A 13,595-nucleotide genomic window follows, 5' to 3' on the forward strand; every position below is an offset into this window, starting at 1 on the left:
AAAGTGGGTGTAAATTCCTATTTTTCACAACAAAAAGCAAAACTCTTATAACTTTGCGATGGAAGATCCAATCCCAACCAAACTTCCTATGATTGATAATGGGTAGTTGCTGAAGGCGACTATATTGCCGAAAACAATACATTTTGAAAACAGCGCCTCCTGGTGGTGGTAGAAAATACTACAAAAAAAAAACTGTTACAACTTTGCCAATCCTGGTCCAATCTGAGCCAAACTTGCTAGGATTGTTGATAGTCTGGCCCTGAACAAACCTATGTGAAAATATTTCAAGTCAAAATCAGCGCCCCCTGGTGAAAGTGGACGGGCCAAAAACCTGCTCCACCCCCTAAAACTTGTGGTCCTGAGGAGCACGTTTAATGTACATGCATGAAACTTGGTACACGCGTTCCTTAGGTCGGGCCGGTCAAAAAAGTCAGCGTAGCCTATGCTCTAAAACGAACAGGAAAGCCGCCATCTTGGATTGAAAGTAAATGCTTTGCTGATTTTGACCATTTCACACCAATGATATTTGAACAGATTTGTCCTAGATCTTTCATGGGATCACCTTCAAACTTGGTGAGGTCACTTTGGACAAGTTGAGGATCCAAAGGTATCAAAATCTTTTCAATAGGTATTATGGCGTAAGAGTAAGGGGCCGGCAAAGTTGGAGAAAATTTTAATGTTTCGCCACAGGCAACAAAACTCTTATAACTTTGCGATAGAAGGTCACATCCCAACCAAATTACCTAGGGTTGATGATGGACCATTGCTGAAGAAGTCTGTGAAAAAAACGTAAATTTTGAGCACAGTGCCTCCTTGTGGTAACAAAATATACAAAAAAAAACAATTTCGGTTATAACTTTTACAGAGTTAATCGTATCAAACTCAAAAATTGGGAAAACATTTAAAACACATGTTCGATGATGCCTGCTTAATATGATAACAAATCGTTCAACGGTGTTGCCACAGCAACACTGCAAAGTCAGATATTTGTGACAAAAAACAAACTGCTACAACTTTACGAATCCGAGTCCGATCTGAACCAAACTTGCTTGGATTGATGATAGTCCAGCCCTGAAGACGCCTATATGAAAATATTCACTTTCAAAAACAGCGCCCCCTGGTGACAGCAGACACTATGACGCCTGGTATTTGAATGAACTAGTCCTAGAGCTTTTGTGCGATCACCTTTAAACTTTGTGAGGTCACTGTGGACAAGTTGAGGATCTAAAGTTATTAAAAGTTTTTCAAAATGTCGCATGGTTTTCGAGATAGGGGGCGCCAAAGTTGGCGTTCATTCATATTTCTCACAACAAAAGGCAAAACTCTTACAACCCGTAAAACTTGTCCTCCTGAGGATCACGTTGAATGTACATGCATGAAACTTGGTACTCACGCGTTCCTTAGGTCCAGACGGTCAAAAAAGTCAGCGTAGCCGAAGCTCTAAAGCGAACAGGAAAGCCGCCATCTTGGATTGAAAGTACATTTTTGGGAGATTTTGGCCATTTCGCACCAATGGTATGTGAACTAACTTGTCATAGAGCTTTTGTGCGATCACCTTTAAACTTTGTGAGGTCACTGTGGACAAGTTGAGGATCTAAAGTTATTAAAAGTTTTTCAAAATGTCCCATGGTTTTCGAGATAGGGGGCGCCAAAGTTGGCGTTCATTCATATTTCTCACAACAAAAGGCAAAACTCTTACAACCCGTAAAACTTGTCCTCCTGAGGAGCACGTTTAATGTACATGCACTAAACTTGGTACTCACGCGTTCCTTAGGTCGGGACGGTCAAAAAATTCAAAGCAGCCTAAGCTCTGAAACGAACAGGAAAGCCGCCATCTTGGATTGAAAGTACATTTTTAGCAGATTTTGGCCATTTCGCACCAATGGTATGTGAACGCACTTGTCAAAGAGCTTTAATGGGATCACCTTCAAACTTTGTGAGGTCACTGTGGACAAGTTGAGGATCCAAAGGTATCAAAATCTTTTCATTAAGTATCACGGCTAACAAGAAGAAGGGCGGCAAAGTTGGCGAAAATCACGATTCCTCGTAACACACAACAATCTCTTATAACTTTGCCATGGAAGGTCAGATATTAACTAAACAAGTGACAATCGATGATGGGCCCTTGCTAAAGATGTCTATGCAAAAACTGTACATTTTGAAAACATCGCCCCCTGTTGACGGCAGACAATATGACGTCTGGTATTTCGCTACAACAACAAACTCTTATAACTTTGCGATGAAAGGTTAGATCTTAACCAAACTAGTGACGATCGATGATGGGATCTTGCTGAAGATGCTTATGCAAAAACTGTACATTTTAAAAACAGCGCCTTCTGGTGGTAACAGAAAATACAATTTCACAATTTCCCTTATAACTTTAACAAATTTCATTGTATCATACTCAAAATGAATGAAAACATGTAAAACACATGGTAGATGATGCTTGCTGAATATGATAACAAATCGTTCAACGGTGTTGACATAAGAACACTGCACAGGATCCACTCTACTGAGTGGTTTGTCAGTGCAGTAACCTTTGTTCGCCACATGATGGAGGCATTTGCCTACAAATCTATCAAATCTAACATTTACAGTTTCTCATGCTGCTCTGAAAGGGAAAGATGGGGCAAAAGGTACTGCAAGAGGGGCCAAGGAAAAAAAAAAACAGGGAAAATGGGAAGAGAGAAAAAGTAACAGAGGGAAAAAAGAGAAAATGCACCCTAAATTCTTATACCATCAGATGTTCTATCACAAAAATAACTAGTTATTTCTAAAATTCAGCTTCAATTCTGATACCATCAGTTGTTTTTCACAAAAATAACAACTTATAGACGAAATCACACTGTTAGACCTCAGACCTCAGACCCGCCCTGAACATGTCTGTAAAGGATGACCTCCTTACAGGAAGTACAACTCCCGAAACAGGAAGTAAAGTCTGACATTCTCCGATCCACACGAAACTTGTTATGTAAGTCAAGGTACCTTCCCTAAACACGTTTACGGACACGCCTTTCACCCAACAGGAAGACGGCCATTTTAAAAGGACACGCCTGACATTGCGCGGGGATGCAGCTGAAAATAACCAGTACCACAAGCGGTGAATGAACGGAAGATGAGGAAGAGGACTCGCGCTGCGACGTGGACGCACAGGGACTCGCGAGCCGTCAAGCTCGAACCCGTCAATTACCGCTTGCGGTACTAGTTATTATTATTATTCTTATTATTCCCCCAAATGAATCGCATTTTTGAGGCCTTTCCCATACCCCAAAACTCACAGATTTTTGTGACCGCATCAATCGTGGTGTAAATTTACGTCTGAAAAAGGTTCGGGGAATGTGCGTTGAAAATTGAATGTGGGAGGGGCCAATAAGTGCGGCGCCACCTGTCCAAATTCACCATGACCAACACAAATATCGCACATGCACGAAATTCGGTACACATGTGTAGTGGGTCAGGATGAAGAAAAAATTACATTATGACCATGATCCAAACCCAACAGGAAGTCCGCCATCTTGGGTTGATTGGCGATTTTTTGGCGATTTTGGCGAATTCGCAGCAATGGTATTTGAACTAACTCCTCCTAGAGTTTTCGTGCGATCACCTTCAAACTTGGTGAGGTCCCTGTGGACCAGTTGAGGAGCTCACGGTATCAAAAGTTTTTTCAAATGTCGCATGGCGCGCGAGATAGGGGGCGGCAAAGTTCGTGATGATTCTGATGTTTCGCATCAGAAAAACAAAACTCTTATAACTTTGCGATGGAAGGTCCGATCCGAACCAAACTTGCTATGATTGATGATGGGCCATGGCTGAAGACGTCTATGAAAAAACGGTGAAGTTTGAAAACAGCGCCTCCTTGTGGTGAAAGAAAATACACAAAAAAAAAGTTTTTTTACGATTTCGGGAATAACTTTTACACAGATAATCGTACCGCACTCAAAATTGGTGACAACAGTCAAAACACATGGTAGATGATGCGTGATCAATATGACGACAAATCGTTTAACGGTGTTGCCATGGCAACGACGCAAAGTCGGATTTTTGGGACAAAAAATCAAACTGCTACAACTTCGCAAATCCTGGTCCGATCTGAACCAAACTTGCTAGGATTGATGATAGTCCGGCCCTAAAGACGTCTATATGAAAATATTCAATTTCGAAAACAGCGCCCCCTGGTGACAGCAGACAGTATGACAGCTTGTATTTCAATTATCTCCTCCTAGAGCTTTTGTGCGATCACCTTCAAACTTGGTGAGATCAATGTGGACGAGTTGAGCATCAAAAGTTATCAAAAGCTTTTTAAAATATTGTCTGGCGTACCAGATAGGGGGCGCCAAAGTTGGAGATAATAATAATTTTTCACAACAGACAATGAAACTCTTATAACTTTGCGATGGAAGGTCTGATCCCAACCAAACTTGCTATAGTTGATGATGGTTAGCTCCTGAAGACGACTGTAATGCTGAAACGGTACATTTTGAAAACAGCGCCTCCTGGTGGTGGTAGAAAATTCTAAAAAAACAAACTGTTACAACTTTGCCAATCCTGGTCCGATCTGAACCAAACTTGCAAGGATTGATGACAGTTCGGCCCTGAACACGTCTATATGAAAATATTAATTTTCAAATACAGCGCCCCCTGGTGACAGCAGACAGAATTACATTTATAGTTTTTGATGCTGCTCCAACAGGGATTGTTGTATCCACTTGAAACTTAGTATGTGGGACCCCAGACCCTTCCTCAACATGTCCGTAAAAGGTCACCTCCCTACAGGAAGTGGAACGCCCGAAACAGGAAGTAAAGTCTTACATTGTCCGATTGACACAAAACTAGATATGTGAGTTACGGGACCTTCCCTGAACATGTTTACGGAGACGAACAGGAAGTCGGCCATTTTAAACAGGAAGTGCCCTCTAACTTTGCAGTACATTGTCCGATCTGCACAAAACCTTATATGTGACACCAGGGACCTGTCCTGAGCATGTCTGTAAAAGGTCACCTCCCTACAGGAAGTGGAACGCCCGAAACAGGAAGTAAAGTCTTACATTGTCCGATTGACACAAAACTAGATATGTGAGTTACGGGACCTTCCCTGAACATGTTTCCAGAGACGAACAGGAAGTTGGCCATTTTAAACAGGAAGTGCCCTCTAACTTTGCAGTACATTGTCCGATCTGCACAAAACCTTATATGTGACACCAGGGACCTGTCCTGAGCATGTCTGCAAGAGATGACCTCCCAACAGGAAGCGGAATGCCCGAAACAGGAAGTAAACTCTAAGATTGTCCGATCTGCACAAAACTTGATATGTAAGACAAGGGAACTTCCCTGAACACGTTTACGGACACGCACTTGCCATACGTCGCCTGATCCCCCTCGAAATTTGGAACGACATGTGCAGGGACGCCGCTGAAAATAACTAGTACTGAAAATAACTAGTACTGAAAATAACTAGTACTGAAAATAACTAGTACCGCGCGCGGTGAATGAACGGGTGAGAGCGCGAGGCACGCGGGGAGCCGTGGCACACGGCGACCCGCGTGGGTCGGCTCGAACCCGTTCAGAACCGCGCGCGGTACTAGTTATTTTCATTTTCATTGTAACCACATCTAGGCCACGCTTGTGTGAAATAAGAAAAAAGGAACCTGACTGTGGTGACCTGGTTTTGAACCCAGGACTCCAGTTCTAAAGCTCAACTGATGACAACACCAACCTTGTGCCACACAGACTGATATTATTATCAGAAGAAACACCAAACAGACAAAAAAGTTTGGATATGTCACAACTTTATAACCAAACAAGGCAAACCAATGAGCTAACATTAGCCCAAATCCTTCACCACAAAAACTCAACATACTTTACCAACAGGTTTGTAGGTTTAAGGTAAAAAAGAAATAAAGATATACAAACATAATAACAAGTATTTAAGTTTCGAGTAGTAAAGTTGTATCGCGTTAGCTTCTCCAATGTTCGCACTTGTTTTGTTGCGTCTATCTATCTACAAGCTTGTGGTTTATGATGTGGGAAGTCATGTACACAATCAGCCTCCAGACTCCAGGTTTCCCCTTAGTGACAACTCACTTGAACTTAAGCAGCTGGCTTATATTTTAGCCAACTTTGTAAGTGACACTCTGTACATCTAGTCCATTGATTAACATTTGCACCAAATATCAGCATGTTATGTTTCTCAGTACTTTGCAGCACCTCTGCATCCATTGTGGCCCAGCTGCTACTTGGTCCTTGACTTCTCACTTATCTAAGATGCTCTCTCTCTCCCTCTGTGTCTATCTGTGTCTAAATGGACTGAAAAAAAAATCAACTTGAAGGTCTAAGGGAGGCAGAAGAAAGCAAATAACCCAGAGAGACGAGTCACAGACCGGGAGAGGGTGTGAATGAACAAACTTGTTATTTTGACAGTTGACATTCAGTGCGCTGCTTTTTGAATAGTGCCTCTGGTAAACAGTCATGCCAATAATGCGGCAGAGATGAAATGGGGGAATGACGAGGCGTGTAAGGCTGCTGCATTCTGACCAAGAGCCCTGCTCCTCTTTCACATTTAATGTTGCTGCAATCCATCAGAGGCTCCATCTGTTCCCTGTCACCCTGCCTCCCATCTGTCAGGACCCCCACCTCACACACACAGTCAAACACACACATACACATCTTTGCCAGGTAGACAGCCACTGGCACTGCTATGAATCAGGCCAACTTTCTTGGGGACACTGATGCCTTGCATCCAAAGAAGAAAAAAAAATGCTGTACTTTCACGGTTCTTTGCAAAAATAGTGGGGTTATATTATCTGAAATGATTCATGGAACCCTGTAAATGACTGTGAGGAGGCACAAACTGTATTCCCAGCTTTTATAATCGTTTTTGGTGGAAGTCCTACATTTAAACCTAAACAATTTTTCATTTTGATGTGCGAGGTGAAAACATTACTAATGGACTTGTTGTCCCCATTTACATCACATCACACCAAATGCATCACATCTTCAGGATAAACCTCATTTTTTTATATGGGAAATGTGTTAAATTTTATTGAAAGAGTTTTATTCAGTGTGGTTGGATGTAGTTTTTTTAACCTTATGTTCAAATGCCTGCTGAAGCATGCACCCAGTCATGAAAAACAAAAAAATGCTGCAATTACAAAGTATTTGGGGTACTCATTGTTGTGAAGGCCACAGTGATGTACCTGCAGGCACTTCTTCAAATTTGAAGGTTTGTCACAGTTGGCAGGCTTTTGCTAGGGCACAACTTGCATTTTTCTGTGATATCGTTGTCCTTAAGCCTTAGAACTCAGAGCATGTTGGCTGCTTTTTTCCATTACTATTAAAATGGACAGTATATATATATGTATGGAATTAGAGTTGTGTCAATACTTTCAAACAACACGTTTTAAGAAGCAAAACAAAAATATCAATTCAATCATTCAAAAATATTGTATTTTATTGTTTAAAAAATACACTTGTTTTTTTGTTTGCTTGCTGATTGGCTACTGAGTTTTGGAGTGACAGCTCATTAGACCGGAAGTCGTCACAGGTTTGGAGTCTCTGTCCGTCTGGAACTTGTTCCCCAAGTTTTCCCCGTCAAAATCAAATCAAATCAAAAAGTAATTTAAATCTCAAACGTTTGTCAGATTATAAATGTTAGATATTTACAATTATTTTGTGGTAATTATATTTGTCCTGTACCATCACAGTACAGAGGTCATGGTTCGGTACAAGCAGTCTTACAACGAGTACACCCAACTCTGAGTGTGTAAAAGAGAAAGTTGCTCTTGGCACTCTCACCCAGGGGCTGGTAATGCTGTTTGCCAACTGCTATTTTACAACAAATGCAGAAGATGAAAAAGTCCACAGAGTTACAGATACCCATTACATGTCAATTTAGTGTGAAGCTGTATAGTTTTAGACAATTAACAATCAGTAGTACAAACTGTTACTTGCACCATTGTTTGATATAATTAAAATAAATAAATAATTATTTGTTTTTTTTCTTGTTGGATGCACCAATCCGCTTTTTTCACCTCCAATATCGATAACGATATCTGGAGGTTTAGAGTCGGCCAATCCCGATCCGATACTGATACAGAAAAACAGCACAGAATTTTGGTAACAAACGGAATGGCTCATTGTTTGGAAATGACTGGGATCACACTCTTTCGTGCAAGGCAACATCAGACTTGACTTTAACATTTCTTTCCTGTTTTTTTTTTAAACATAAACATATAGAAATTTATTGAATTACTTGTTGATTTACACGCTTGATAAACATTCAAAATAAACAGTCAGTTCTTTGTTAATGGTTTAGTTTGGTACAAAAATGTTTTTAACATCCAACACAAAAGCAGCTGAATAAACCAATAGCTTCTAGATAGAAGTCCCTTCATTCACAACAAGATGCATTGTATGTGCAATGCAGCCTAGACTATGCACTCTCATGTTCTCCATCACCTTTCACATGCTGGCGTTGTCCCTCAGAATCACATGGACTTTGCTCAAAGGAATTTGCCACTTGTCAAACATTTCCATTAGGGTAACTGCAATTGCTTGTTCCTTTAACATTCCACTGTGTGGTATGTAACTCTCATCCAGTCAGTGTGCTGTTAAACAGTACACTTTGTACACTTTACCATGCAGTTCAGATAGAGCCATCTCAGACAAATAAATATTTTCGGCTTATTATGTTGTACCGTGGCTCCAGGTGGCTGATTAGCAGCCCTTGTCCCCGACAACCATCAGCGGTTGCCCATCCATAATGATGACCGCACCTCGGGACATTTACTGAGCAGGTTTTGCAAGTAGCCATCGAGTTTGTTGGCTGATGTAGTGTGAAAAAGTTCCAGATAATTGATCCTTTCACTCGCTTCATTTTGAAAACAATGTGGGCTTCTGCACGACGTGTTGATTGCGTACGACGTCACTCATAGTGTGCAGCATAGAATTAAACTGAATAGATCGGCCGCTATGGATTGGCCCATAATAGCTAAAAACCTGGCTACTTAAAATTACAGTGTGTAGCGTTTAAACATAATCAAACTACTATTACATTGAAATTATTGTCCAATGACTTCACATAGTGATGATTAAGCAGCTCAATACAACTCTGAGCTTTTTTTAGTTTTGAAAAACAAATATGGAGACATGTTGCATTAAACTCAACCCAAGCCCAATGTGAGGAATGTGATTGTATAACGTTATCTATGCCTTAATTGGAAATCACAGTTTTAGTGCAGGTTATTCTCAGGAGTCTGTGTTTTCAGTGAAGCTTGACTACCCCTTTATTTCCTCACAAGATAAAAAAAGAAACATTTTAACTCAATGATACAATTATCATGCAGCGTTTGAATCATTAAATGTTTTAATGCAGGAGTGCACTCACTTGTGTTGTGCAGTGTAAAATGCAACGGTTACATACTTTGTTGAGGTACAATAAGAGGGAAATTCGTCATGAGGATTATTGCTCAGCCCGTGAAAGCAGATGTATGCTGTCTTCATGGGGAATTGAAAGGAGCTTTGTGCTCCTTCTAGTAAGTCAGGCATCAAGAATAAAAGATGTGTTTACCATCAGGCATCAGCGGAATTAAGTTGTGTTTTTGGAGTCGGACCCATAATGCTCGCTAAATGTGATTATATCTCTGCTACTTTGGTTCTGACCATTCTTATTCCTATTTCCTTATAAATATCATTCTCAATTCAGTTTGATAAATACTCAACATTAAATCACCAGAGCACTCAATTCATATAGCATACAGTTTTACAGCCAAATGACGCATCTGACTCAAATCAAGTTATTGCACTTGCTCCAGTTACATCATGTTTTTTTTTTTCTTTGACTGAAACAATTCATATTCTTATATTCTTCATTTACTTGAGCGAAATGATTATAACACATTCTCTGTTTACATACTGGGTAGCAAATGCAGTAAATTGGATTTACTTTTGTATTTGTGTCATTTTTACATGCTGAATTTTCCACAAGAGGCAAGTGTGGATTATGCTCGCAATCATAAAGAAACTGTGGAGAAATATAGAGGATTGTAATTTTTGCAGAACCATTTCACTATACTGTGCAATGACTTGTGTTCTGAGCTCCTTTGAAGCCGACAGCCAGTGTGAAATTAAATACATGTAGCCTATTGATTCATGGGAGGGCTTAGTCCTGTGCGCAGTCTAATAAAATAATGGGATGGAGAAGATTCACTTTCAGTCATCGTATATCCTAGCATTTAGACTTTATATACAGAGACCAAAGCAATGCTGGCTCTAAGGGTGAGTGGATGGGTTAAGAGAGAGGGGGTGGGTCCACATAAATATGTATTATATTTGATACTACTCATAATTCTCATAATTCAATGAATAGTTACAAAACAATCCAGTTCAGAGTCTGAGCCAGCCCTACAAATATAAGCTATGCAATGTATGTCTTTTATACCAATATTACAAGGCAGACAATTTTTATACACATATTTCTGTGTTTCCCTCTGTATTTGGACTTGTGGATGACACCAGAGATCTGAGAGAAAAAAACACACAGAAAGGCCATCAGGAAGCAGTGCAAATCACATGCTCCACCATGTAGACCATATCATAACAAATGCTAATAGCTGTTCATAATTGTAGTAATAGCTGGTTATTGTAATATTTGAATAATGTTGTGGATTACTTATATTTCCTGCTGTATCTGTCATTTCCACTATTTTTCCAAGTACAGCGAAACACAGAAGTGGGAGGGACATTTCAATTACATGATTTAGAAATCACTCAATTCTTTATTCAATGATCTGTTTTCATTGCACTTGATATTTTAAAACATTTGTTTAATTTTGGATGATTCCATTACTGTGTGTTATGGGCAAATCAAAAATAAATAGGATTAATGAAATCCACCTTATGTGTATAGGAGAAGATAGGGTAATTCCTGGCCATGATTAAGAGCAGTATAGGTGAGGATGCTTTTAAGTGTTGTGTAACTTTAATTGCAAACATTTGCCCATCATCTACTTTGTGTCCTTGAAGCATTCAGGCTCCATTTACAGTTAGGTATCATCTGCATAATAAAGCCTTATAAAAGCAAATACAAGGTGAGTGGAATTGGAGATCAGAACAGTGTGGAACTCCACCAATTTCTGACTTTTCTGCATACAGACAACTTATCATTAATGTTTTAAACTGCTACATGTCATTATTTTCATTGTCAATTAAGCAGTTGATTATTTTCTCAATTAATCATCATATGGAGCATATCAACCAGAAAACATTCACTTGGAGAAGTCCAATCGTTTTAGTTAATCAAATGCAGTTAAAAATAAATATAATTAAGGAATGTAGATGTTAAATAAGAAACGGCAAAACACAAACAAAATAATTGAGTCTGTATATGTGCTACTTGAAAACAAGGGCAGTTTCAACAGTGCTGCATTTTTTCCTATGACAATCTATTAAACCCTATCAGTTTTTCTCTGTAGAAAATCCTCCAACTCATGGTGATTACTTTCTAAAGGATGTTTGATTAGCTGTAGGTCTAGAGCTGGGCTTTTTAATAGACTAATTTATAACTACATCAAAGGACTGTGACTTGTTAAAGACAGTTTCATCATACTGTATAATAAAACTATCAGTGAAATAGAAGAAGTTAATTTTATGAAATATAGGAAGTTGTTGTCTTATTTATTCCCTAATTTGTTTTTTGTTTTTTTCTTTCCTCAGCTCAGTGTCGCGATAGATTATTGTCAGACCTCCACTGCTCAGTCATAGCTTTTAGATCTGGATGAGTTAGATTTAGTCTCCTGCTTGGTGATGAGAAAGATCTGTGTCAGACTATTACCATAAATATCCTGGCATTCCAGTGGCTTGTACTTGAGATAGAAATCGACCCCAGTAGAGATGGACAAGGCAGAGTTTTTTATTAACTTGCCTCCACCTAACCCATTATGAGAGACAACCTATAAAAAATATTTCATAATCTGTGACCTGAACCTGACCTGACCCCCTTTTTCATGTTTTTTTCCCTCCCATTCTAGAATTTTTAAAGTGGGATTTTATGAATCACTAACATGTTGACTATGTATTATACATATATATCATGTGTTTAAGCCTTGCTGGAGGTGTGATTTCTCTGAGTGCTCTTGTTTCAATCAAACAAAAGTACAGTATACAGTATATGATATATAAGTTGTTTTTTCACGGGGGCACAGGAATGGGACACTGGTCTCTACACTGACTCATTGAAGTTCATTGGAATCTCTTGGCTGCATCCCTAACACACTCCAGTGTGTTTGCCATCCATTGTCTTAGCCTGTGTGTCTATGTGTGTGTGAGTGTGAGTGAGAGAGAGAGCGAGAGAATTAAGTGTTGCATATGCTTGGACAAACATGTAGAGTTTTGATAGATTAACTGAGCTCTTCTGGAGGCAAAGTGGAGTCATGCATTAATCAGTGGCAGCCAATTATAAAAGTGTGTCTGCCGTGTCGAGGGGCATCACCAGACTAACAGCTTTGCACGGGATTATCGTCGGCTTTTTTAGAGGACTCTGGGGTTACACTGCCTTCGAAGAAAATAAAAGTAAACGTTTGTGAAAATGAAAAAAAATATGCAAACACAAGCATGGGTTTCTCAAAAATTATAATTTTATTTAAGAGGGACAGTTTTTTTTATTTTTTTTTTTTTATTTAATTTCGGTGTGCCTCTTCCACAACCCAGTCAAGTCAACCACTGGGGGGCATATTCAGTGCTGGTCCTAAGTCAGGATGAATGCATAACATCTGACATAAAGCCTTTGCCATAACAAATATTTGAATCGCTGAAAGTATCTAATGTGGTGACCCCTAATGGTAGAAGCTGAAAGAAGAAGAGCTTAGCTTAATACATTTTAAGGCATTGTTGGACCTTGGGCAAGGTATGCACAATGCTCAGTGTCATTGTAGTCCGAGCCTTCCTCAGGGAGTCCTTTACATTAAGGCATTTTCAATGTCAGTGTGTTTTTAAAATGTTTCAAATATTACCTCTGACCTTATCCAAAGAAGTGCACCCACCCAAGCAATTACAAATAGGGAATATATTTTTTTTTAAATATAGGGAATATATTTTTTGGTAAATTGCTGTCACTGTGGACTTTCAAAAAAGGCTGATTGATCAAAGTCTAAAATCTATTTTTACTAAAATCAGGGTTGGTGGCTCTTACTGCGCCTGTGTCTGTGTTTCTTTTTAACTTTTAACTTACTTTGCCACTGGTTTTACACACACAACTTTATCTCCTCCAAGTTAGATTATTGCAACTCTGTGTTATGGGTCTGTTAAACTCCCCCATCTCCAAATAACAAATAGTTAATTATGTAGCCACCAGTCTATTTACTATTTTATGACAAAGACAGCATAACACCTCTGTTCTGAAACAAAACCACCTGTTATTATGGATCCCTTAAAGCTGTGTAATTAGATCCTCTCTTACCAGCAACATTTTTTAAATTAAATTTAATGTCCTAACCTATTTATTTTTTTAATCATTTTGCAGTCTGATTATATGTTGCTTTCTTAAACGTTATTTGTACCCTTTTTATGCTTTGTCTGTTTTATTTTTCTTCCATTTTGCACAA

This window comes from Solea senegalensis, linkage group LG12 (assembly GCF_019176455.1).
Source record: "Solea senegalensis isolate Sse05_10M linkage group LG12, IFAPA_SoseM_1, whole genome shotgun sequence".
In the NCBI taxonomy this organism is placed as follows: domain Eukaryota; kingdom Metazoa; phylum Chordata; class Actinopteri; order Pleuronectiformes; family Soleidae; genus Solea; species Solea senegalensis.